At 36.5% G+C, this 9,808-nt stretch overlaps 1 pseudogene; it reads left to right on the top strand.

The window, feature by feature from the left end:
- The first annotated feature begins 8,153 nt into the window (after positions 1 to 8,153).
- LOC149576619 (peroxidase 53-like) lies at positions 8,154 to 8,841 on the top strand (annotated as a pseudogene).
- The last annotated feature ends 967 nt before the right edge of the window (positions 8,842 to 9,808 follow it).

Raw genomic sequence — 9,808 nt, 5'->3', positions numbered from 1 at the left:
AATAAATTCTGAGCTGTTAGTTGGTTATTGACAACTCTTATCAGCATTGATGAGTTGATCTTCTTTCATATCTAACTAATCTTGTAGCATTTATTTCTTTGTTGTAAAGTAATGAGGAAGTAGGGTTTTCTTTCTAGTTCTTTGCCTATAGAATTATCGAACTAGTTATTATTAATATTAACTATCAATAACCTCTTACATTCTTTGATTTAAAAAAAAATTATGGCAAAAGAAAATTTCATTATTTAAAAAAAAGGTACTGCACTCAAACTTGAAGCACAGAGCAGACCAGAGCGCTTAGATAGCACACAGTAAGACTCGATTCCTAAGAGACATAGAGCATACCTGGATTCATGTGCTTCCTTAGACTCAGAGTAGGACTTTTGAGTATATTCACATTCAACATAATTGTATGGTATATTCACATCATTCTCAGTTTGCCGATGAAGCTGCTGTCCCTGATTAGGGTTAATGAAGGCCTCTGTGGAGGCTGGCATTGGTGTATGCTGAATAGAAGACAAAGACCCCGAATCAGTGTTGGGGTATTGTTCTGGAAGCACTCGCCATATCTGCCTCCTCAAAAAACCCAATTCTCCTTCAAGCCTTTCGATATCTTTTTGAAGCCGAGCAACAATTCCATAGCATCCACGGACTGGATCACTCTCCCGGGCATTAGCCTCGTAAATGATAGACTCCATGGCCTCACTTTTCTCCGTGTCTTTCACTTGTTTGAGTAGGCGTAAAATGTTGTTCACTCCATAGAGATTTAACACATTTTCGAATTGTCTGGGCTTTTCAGCGGGGAAATAGGGCAACAGTGGGCACTCTGCATGACATTTCCTTTTCTGGTGTTTGCATGCCGCACATGACCGCCCCATGCCTCCCTTCTCATGAGACATAATATTATCTCTTTCCTCATTATACAAACTCAAACTTCTTTGATTTTTCATATTTACATAATATTATTTCTCTTTTTTAAACATCTGTCACAAATGTTGACATGATCTTCCTCTTAATCACAAATGGTGATACGATCTCCTTTTCAATATTGTTCAACCGAGCTCTATACTACTTGTAGGTCTTTATAAATAAGATAATCCTAGTATAAGATTTTTGGATACAAATGAAGATTCTAGATTGATTGATTACATACAAGTTTTTATCTAAAAATTTCTATAAGCCGATAAAATTTAGAAATACTAATCTTTATCTAGAAACTTCTTTAGGCTAAGATAAATAATAGATATAATTTTTCACATATAAACTTCTATAGGCCCACATAAATAATCAAAATCCATTTACAGTAATAGAAAAGGTCTTCATTATGATTTTGGATATATATGGAAAAATCTAGAATGATGGCTGACATAATTTAGTAATAAAGATTATTATCTAGAAACTTTTATAGGCCACAAATAATAAAAATATATTTATAACACTTGATAGAAGTAAAAATTAACCCCCACTAAAAGAGGAGTAAAAATTTTAGAATATAGATAATTATTGGATTCAAGTAATGAAGGAAAAATTGGATCACATAGTAAAGAATGAGACATAAAAATGGATCCCTAGACCAAAGGATAAAAGTGTTATAGGAATGAAGTGGGTTTTCAAGAACCAAATAAATGAACAAGGTGAGGTTGTGAGAAAAAAATCTAGACTTGTATGCAAAGGGTATTCACAACAAGATGGTATATAGACTATAAAGAAGCATTTGCACCTATTGCTAGAATTGCGGCAACACGAATATTCTTGGCTTATGAAACAAATAAGAAGTTTAATTTAAAGCGTATAATATATATGTGAAGTCAACATTTCTAAATGGAGAACTTGAAGAAGTCTACATTCAGTAGCATGAAGGATTTTTTTTGATAGAAGAAGGAGATTATGCAAGTTGAGAAAAAGTTGTATTGACTAAAGCAGGTACCTATAACTTGGTATGCAAGGATGGATAAGTGTTTGGTAAAATTAGGATTTGCTAAAGGTACTACAAATAATAACTTATATTTCTACAGATTCTATCTTATTTCTACAACAAAATAGCATTAGATGATTTTGGAATCAGTCAAATATCATTTCACAATTTTGAGATATCATTAGCATAAAACTCATTAAAACTACAATTTCCAGTAGTCTGTCCATATCATACAAGAAATTATGTAAGGCCATAGACAACTTACAAGCTCCAAATAAATTTCATTTAATAGAAACAATTCCTTACACTATAGAATAAAGAGAGGTTGTTCAATGTCCCAAGAGCAAGTTAATATGAAAATGCAACTAATATATCGAGAGTTTGACATTTTTTCAACATATTGAGACCCACTTAACACCCAGAAAAGTTGGGATCAAGGCTATGGAATGGGTGGGAGAGGGAGTGGCAAAGGGAGAAAACTTGTCTTTTTGAAACCTAGGGTTTTTGGCAGCGCCAAGGGCATTCTAGGGGTGCCTCAACTTGGTAAGGAAGAGGATAATGAAGAAGAAGAAGATGAGGATGCAGCCCACTATAGGGCAGGTTTTTTCTAGTGTATAGGTTCTCTCCTGCCCAGATTTGACTTTGCTCTACTTGGACTTTGATTAGATTTCTTTGGCTGATGTACTTGGACTCTTTGTGGTGAGTTTGGGCTCCTTATCTCCTTTGGATTTGGTGATCTTTGAGTCCCCTTGCTTTGTGTGTTATGAACTGGATACATGGGTCTTATGGCTACATTTTTATGAGATGGTGAGGTGCATCTTGGTGCAAGGTTTTCCCCATTTGTGTCTGATGGGGATATTGCTGATGGGTTTCTCTTAGATGTCACTATTTTCACTTACAAAATGGGCAATGGAGGGATTATTGGCATTTTCATGTGCTTGACCCATGACTCTTTGTTTACTTGATTGACCTAGTCTTTTCTTGACTTTTTTATTAAGTATGAAGGATCCTATATTTTCCTCTCCTTTTGTTGGGAGTTTTATTTTTTTCAGGTTTATTATGGTTTGCTATAGAGGTTGTCGTTAAGACAACCTCTGGTTGTGGAAGAAGATGCTGCTTGGTGGCCATGTGTTTCACAAGAACATAGTTCTAGGTTCTTTTGTTGCCCTTGCACATTTGGCAGGAAAAATTCTCTAATTGGGGGTCTTATTTGTTGGGTATCTCATTCGAACCTTTCTCCAAGCATGTTAAGTTTCCCAACATTGTGTTGTGTTTTGGTATTGAATATTCTTGTCCCTTTGTACCTGCTACTCAAGTTTGGTTTTTCCATTTTATGGGTGGTTGGTTCCTTGTTGGGAGGGCTCCCCAACATTCTTTGGTTATGAGAAATGTGTAGTTATACAAATGGTGGACTTGCATATTGGTGTTTACTTCTTCTTGCATGGATTCTATGGAGGTGAAGCTTTCTCCTATCAAGGTCAAGAGTAGGTGCGAGATTTTGGAAGTGGAGGAGACTCCTATTGATGGGAAGATTTTTAGGGCTGCCACTTGTGAAGGGGCTAGGGAATGATGCCATTGCTACCTCATCCATGGTATTTTGATCTTCCTTCTCCTTGTTTCTATTGAGGTGGACCCTTCAACTATTGAGGTGGGAAAGGAGGCTATAGTGTGTTGGAAGATCTTTGAGAGTGTTGACCTATACAAGGGGTCTAGATGGTTATGCATCTCTGTTTCTAGCAGAGAAGAATGGATAGGAAGTTTGCTGCTTGAGTTTAGTTATCAAATCTTATGGTGATGAAAGTATCTTCTTGGTTTTTGTCTTCCTTTGATCGGGTGTATGTTGGAAGTTTTAAAGTACTAGCTCGGGTCCATTTTTATTGTTTTTGGTTAAAATTTACAATGTTTGAATGGGCTTGTCCCAAGTTGACCTTTGTCAATATTGACATTGGTTTTAGTCAGTTTCAGACCTTTTCTTATGGATGTTTGGCACTAGGTATTGTTATTGTTGTTTTATAGTGCCTATTGTCTGTAGGTGTACCATAGGTCAACACCCTCTTGCTACTTTTCTTAATCATAAATATTTTCAGACCCATTAAATACTCCTTCATCTATACATCTATGTGCTTGTACTCACATTCCTCATTGCACTTTTCAAATAGAAAAAAAAAGAAAAATATTGGCATCCGGCTCTTATATATAATACTGATGCAAGCTCTCACAAACATCACCTTTCATACATAATCCTTTAAGCCAGTGTCTACAAAGAATTTGCCAGTGTTATTGGTCTCAAACTTAATAAAGGCCTTATTTTTACCAACATCAGAAGAAAACTCTCAATCTGAGTCAACAATCGAATTCGGAGAACAAATTTGGGCCGTTGGAATACAGTGAGGGTTTATCCAAAGTGTGATTCTTCTTCACAAAATATTGAAACTTCTTCAAATCCCAATCTACTTCCAACCCTTTCTTATGTTCTACATTTCTATCTTATTTCAAATCCCAATCTCCTTCCAACCCTTTCTTGTGTTCTATATTTCTATCTTATTTCTACAAAGAAATAGCATTAGATGATTTTGGGATCACTCAAATATCATTTCACAATTTCGAGATATCATCAGCATAAACCTCATTAAAATTACAATTTCCAGGATTCTGGCCAAATCATACAACAAATCATCTAAGGCCATAGACAACTTATAGGCTCCAAATAAATTTCATCTAATAGAAACAATTCCTTACACTATAGAATAAAGAGAGGTTGCTCGATCTCCCGAGACCAAGTTAATGTGAAAATACAACTAATATCAAGAGCTTAACATTTTTTCAACATATTCAGACCCACTAAATAAAACATCATTGTAGCAGTCATTAGTAAGGGAAAGCAGAGTCGCTGGACTCTTCTGCATCATAATAAGCACATATTAAAAATAACACTACTTTTGTGAAAAAATTGAAGTAGAAACTAAGTTAAATATAGAGATAGTGACTACCAATAGAATCCCATTATTTCAAAAGTAGCGTGCCCTAACTAGTTTCACTTGAAGCATTAGTAACATTCAATACACTATACCTTTTATAACTTTACTTTAACCACCATCAATGCTCAATTCATCATAAAATTTATCTTTGTTAAACAAATTATACATAACCGCCAAGCTAAGTTTAGAGATTCATCCCATTATTTCAAAACTAAAATTACCTAACTAATTTCACTTCAACAATCAGTGTTGTTCAATGCATGATAGCTTTTATCCTAACTTCACTTTAACCACCATCAATGCTTAATTCATCGTAAAATTTATCTTTGTTAGACAAATTATCTATAAAAAGGGTGGAAATAGAAATGATATCTATAGTCTTTCATTTGGTGAGTTGACTTGAAATATTGCATTCGCTCAATCGATTTCATCAACCGAGGCATTTTCATGTTGAGAAGAATTTCAATTAGGTGACGAATAGTTGTTATCAAAATTATGAATGGTTATGTTTCTGAGATCAATAGTCCTATCAATCCCAAAATTGATCTCCAATCCATCCATCAATTCATTTGGGAAGTTTTGTGGAAGTCATTTTTCTATTCTTTCTTTGTCTGTCATATCCCAATAGCTTTCATGGCCAAAGGGAATATGTGACTCATAATACCGTATCTTCTTGTAGTCATGCAAAACATGTTCCCAGCAATCTCGACATTCTTCTACTGTTCTGAAGACACCATGACAAGAAAAATATGCTTGCACAGTTTTCCACTTTTTAATAGATGATGTCATTTTCTTCATGGCCCCACCATTGGAAAGTTTATCTATCTCATTGCGCTTTGCTTCTATAAGGACTATGGGTTTCAAATGTGATTCATTTTTCTTCTATGAGGACTATCCTTTTGATCAGTTTTCAAATGCGATTCCAAATGCAATTTATAACTTTTTGCTAGTGTCAGCATTTGCAGATTTGTTAGTACCCTTGTTTGTGATGTCATAACTTAAAATCTATGATTGGTGAGATAAAATTGATTGTACAACTATGTTTTCCATTGAAAATACTCGAAGTGTGTTAGTTTTTAAGTCATGATGAATCCATTTGCACACTTTTTGAGGTCAATTCCATTTGCAAAAATCACATTTCTTGTCATTCTTTCTAGTTAGCAAATCCAAGTAGCTCACTTTGACCGCTCACCAAATGCGTCCTATTATTCGTCATGAGCCCAAATCGTAGATCCATAATGTCATCATGACAGTGAAACTATGCCCCCATTTTTGTTCTCCCAAGTGTCAGTTTGCCCAATTTTTGAAGCTGATTCCAAATGCAATTTATGGTTTTCTGACATGTTTTCTTGTAGGTAGTTCTGAGACGTCAACTTTGTCAGTGAATATATTTTGACCCCAAATTCATCATGCGATGAGATTCGACAGGGTGCAAGAATGCAAAACAAAGTATCAGTGTGCCAAGTTTTAGAGCCTAGACAGAGGTTTGGGTTAGTTTTTAAGGACAGTCAATGGACCTCTTGGCGCCAAATTCACAGTTTGCAAAATAATGGTAAAGTTGGTTTTGAATGATTGTTCAAAAGGTCGAATGTGTTTTGAATCAGTATCAGGTGATGAGTGGGTAAGTTTGTGGATTCAATTGTCTGGGAATGAATTTTTTTTTTAGCCGGACCCACTTTGGGGCCCGACTAATTTCACCAAATTAGCAAATGTAGGACTAAAGATTAAATGTATGAAATAGTTGCCCATTGTTATCTATAGTAAACCAATATGAGATCCATTCAAAAAGGTACAATTAGTGTTAAAAGCCCCTTTTAGAGTGAATGATGTATTTTGGGAATAATTCCTTATAGAAAGCTTGGGATCAATGGAAACAAAAGAGGCTGAGGCAAAGATGCTAGAGAGAAATAGAAAGGGTTTTGATGAAAGATTGCCTGAAAGTATTATGTCTTGGAAAAATGAGCAGTCTTTGGACAGGCTAAAAGAATGAATGGATATATTGGCAACTACAACAAAATCTTGAGATGAATTTATTAGGATGCAAGGGCAGTCTTTCAAACTCTTTCTCTAATATTGCTGCCAAAGTTTTCAATGTATGCAGTATAATTATAAAAGTTCATTCTAAATTCATTCCCCATATATTTGGACTTGGATTGGGACATCAAGTGTTTTATTATTAAAGTTTGGCACCGCGGGTCAAAGATAAAGAAGCCTTTCTCAAGGCATACATAACCATGGTAGGCAAGGATTGAGGGATACCCATTTAATGAAGACATGGTAAATCAAATTAGCTGGAGGAAGGCAAGGTAGCCTAGGGAAGGAAGAGGCAGAGTGGTCACTCACCATGTAGGCACTTGAGTTAATGAAGCCCATACAATTTTGTTGTTCTCCCATCATTTTAAAATAACTCGTGTAGCCAAAATATTGTAGATCAGCTCCTTTTACCTTGCTTGAATTGAGAGGATTGAGAAGTCTCTCAATATCACTTTTCGAGTGCCTAATATAACTGCCTCTACAAGATGACAAACTTTTTTGCCACCAATTTTAAATAGCATCTCCAAAGTTATATGAAAGCTTTGTTGGAAATGTGGAGATGATTAATGTGTGAACATGCAAGAATCATAAGCTGGGAAGTAAATGAACTCAAGTGGATGCCAGGGTGCACAGATAATAAGATAAAAAAATTTGAAGGCGTTCTTTAAGAGACATTCCAGTCGGTGGCACCTCAAAAGTGTATCACAAACCACAAATGAAGTTTGTAAATCTGAAGTGTGTTGGTGATATAAGAAAGAATGGTGTTGCAGAGAATGGTTATGACACTTTCAAGATTGATGTTGCTGGAATGGGCAAAGAATGTGAAAATGAAACATCTATCAGCAAACCACCTAAGAGGAGTTTGCAAGAGCTTCCACATCCAATGTGGAGAGATAATGCCACACATAGAAGGACAGGTGCCCACATTTGCATGAATAACTAAAGAATGAAGGCTTGCAATAGCTAGAGGATCCACGCCAAAGGAAGATGCAAGCCATTGTAAGATAAAAATCACAGCAGAGACCATGTAAAGGTAAAAGATAAAACCCCAAATCCATCGATGAGCTAACACAGGACTGCGATGGAAAGACAAGACAATAAGCTTGAGACAGAACTCCAACCAGCAAGGAACCACTAGTCAAAGCTCACGCCATTTTAAAGGGGAGCTGGCTGAAAGCTAAAGGACATGCTGCTAGTTGAGGAAGCGGCTTGAAAAGGAGGAGTTGATGCATAAAACACCAGCAACAAGGAGAGAGACTGTGGCAAGAAGCAGTTTCATACTCATAAGCAGGAGGGGCGCGAGTTTGAACGCATCAAAAGTGGGTGACACAAATTCTTTTCCAAACCTCATGGAAAGTGCAATACAATCCTCTACAGCCTTTGCTTTGATGGGTCTCTGTGTTCTTGACCTCATTACTCTATTAGGGGCTCATACTGTTGGCATTACGCATTGTAGTTTTTTTTAATCACAGACTATACAATTTCCAAGGCACAGGAAAACCAGACCCCACCATGAATCGAACCTTGGTTGCCATACTAAAGAAAACATGTCATGATCCTGCAACTTTAGCTTCTAACGATGACCCACCAGATGCTTTGGATCAAGGAACACCATCTGTTTTTTGGGTGAGAGTTTTCTTTAAGCAGATTATATCTCGGAGAGGCATTCTATAGATTGACCAAGAACTATTTGAGGACACCACTACTACCACCATGGTCAGAAGTTATGTTGGATCTCCAAGTGGCTCTCGGCCTTTTCTCAACTTTAGCCAGCAGTTCGCCAAATCCATGGTGAAAATGGGCAACTTGAGAGTTCTCACTGGAATGACCCTGTGCATAGAAGAAGAAAACATAGTCAAAAGAATATATCCCACATTCATCATGGGAGGGACATTTCAGCTATTTAAATACTAAAATACATGCAATGAAGGATGTCTTAAGACAACAAGCTTTTGGAAGGAAATTGCTCACGTGTGGAGGGGCCCACTTGGTCGGCCAGCTGGTGGGGAGGCAAACAGAAGATGCACGAGAATTACCATGGCGACATAACAAGGGTTGATGTGGTGACGACATGTGTCAATGGGTCCTGATAGCGATGACAAGGTAGGTAGCGACTGGGTGATGACGAAGCAACAAGGTAGTCAATCAGAATGTGACACGTGGTGAGGTCGGTCAACCAAGTTTGAACCAGATAGAGAATGGTGGGGGATTTTGGAAATTTTCAAATTTAATATATGAATAATTTCTCTCAGAATCATGTGCAAGTCATTTAAATGCAAACCTGCAAATGGGACCTGGACTTCAGAAAGGCATAACAGGGGCATTTCTCGATTGAAATGGGCACTCCAATATACCGTTGGAATTGGGACAATCTAAATTTTTCAAATTTGAAGTCAATTTTTGCATAGGTCTTCACTAATACGCGTTGTAAGTAGATTTGCAATTTCAGGGGCATTCTCAGTAAAAGGGGGAGAATTCATTATGGAAAGTCAGAATCAGTTGGGGAACATATATTGGAGTCTTTTGAGGCTTAAAAAAATTCTAGAAATGTTTGCATGCTTTTAGAATTCATTTTTTAACTAATTTTTGTTATTTTTGTGAGTTAAAATTACGCATAAATTTAGTTATTCTTTTCATCAAATATCTGAGATATTTTGTGCTGTTGAGGGCCAAATGATGAAGATTTGATCACCAGTTGAGAGGAGAGATTAGAGAGTTGTTTTTAACCTATTAAGAAGGTTTTCCAAATGAACAGATGTCGATTGCAGATTGAATTCGAGAATTCCTTCCTCTATATCAATCTCATTCTTTCTTATTGTAGGGGTTCCAGTTTTGAGAAGAAAATGACTCACTACTGAGACACCATTCTTCAGCATTTCTT

The sequence above is a fragment of the Cupressus sempervirens genome, chromosome 1 (genome assembly GCF_028749045.1).
Source record: "Cupressus sempervirens isolate cs-2001-9-10 chromosome 1, ASM2874904v1, whole genome shotgun sequence".
In the NCBI taxonomy this organism is placed as follows: Eukaryota; Viridiplantae; Streptophyta; class Pinopsida; order Cupressales; family Cupressaceae; genus Cupressus; species Cupressus sempervirens.
Note: the sequence above shows the minus strand (reverse complement) of the source record. Positions and strands in the feature narration are given on the sequence as shown.